Below are 467 nucleotides of genomic sequence, written 5' to 3'. Positions count from 1 at the left end.
ACATTTTATGATTTCTTTCATGACTCAGGGATATGTCAGTCACTGATAGGGCCTCCCTGTCACAATGTGTTTGTGTGGAGGGGTGGGAGGGGGTTGTCTGTCACTGATGGGGTCTCCTTGTCGTTGTGTGTGTGCCTGAGGGGGGTGGTCTCTGTCACTGTCTCTGTCACTGGTTGGGTCTCTCCCTCTGTTGCTATCTGTGTGGGGGTCCCAGTAACTGATGGGGTCTCACTGTCGCTGTGTGTGAGGGTCTCACTGTCGTTGTGTGTGAGGGTCTCTCTCTGTTGCAGTGTGTGAGGATCTCCCTGTCGCTGTGTGTGAGGGTCTCTCTCTGTCGCTGTGTGTGAGGGTCTCTCTGTCGCTGTGTGTGAGGGTCTCTCACTGTCGCTGTGTGTGAGGGTCTCTGTCGCTGTGTGTGAGGGTCTCTCTCTGTCGCTGTGTGTGAGGGTCTCTCCCTGTCGCTGTGT

The sequence above is a fragment of the Cetorhinus maximus genome, unplaced genomic scaffold (genome assembly GCF_964194155.1).
Source record: "Cetorhinus maximus unplaced genomic scaffold, sCetMax3.hap1.1 HAP1_SCAFFOLD_536, whole genome shotgun sequence".
NCBI classification, from domain to species: Eukaryota; Metazoa; Chordata; class Chondrichthyes; order Lamniformes; family Cetorhinidae; genus Cetorhinus; species Cetorhinus maximus.
This window is presented reverse-complemented; position numbering follows the sequence as displayed.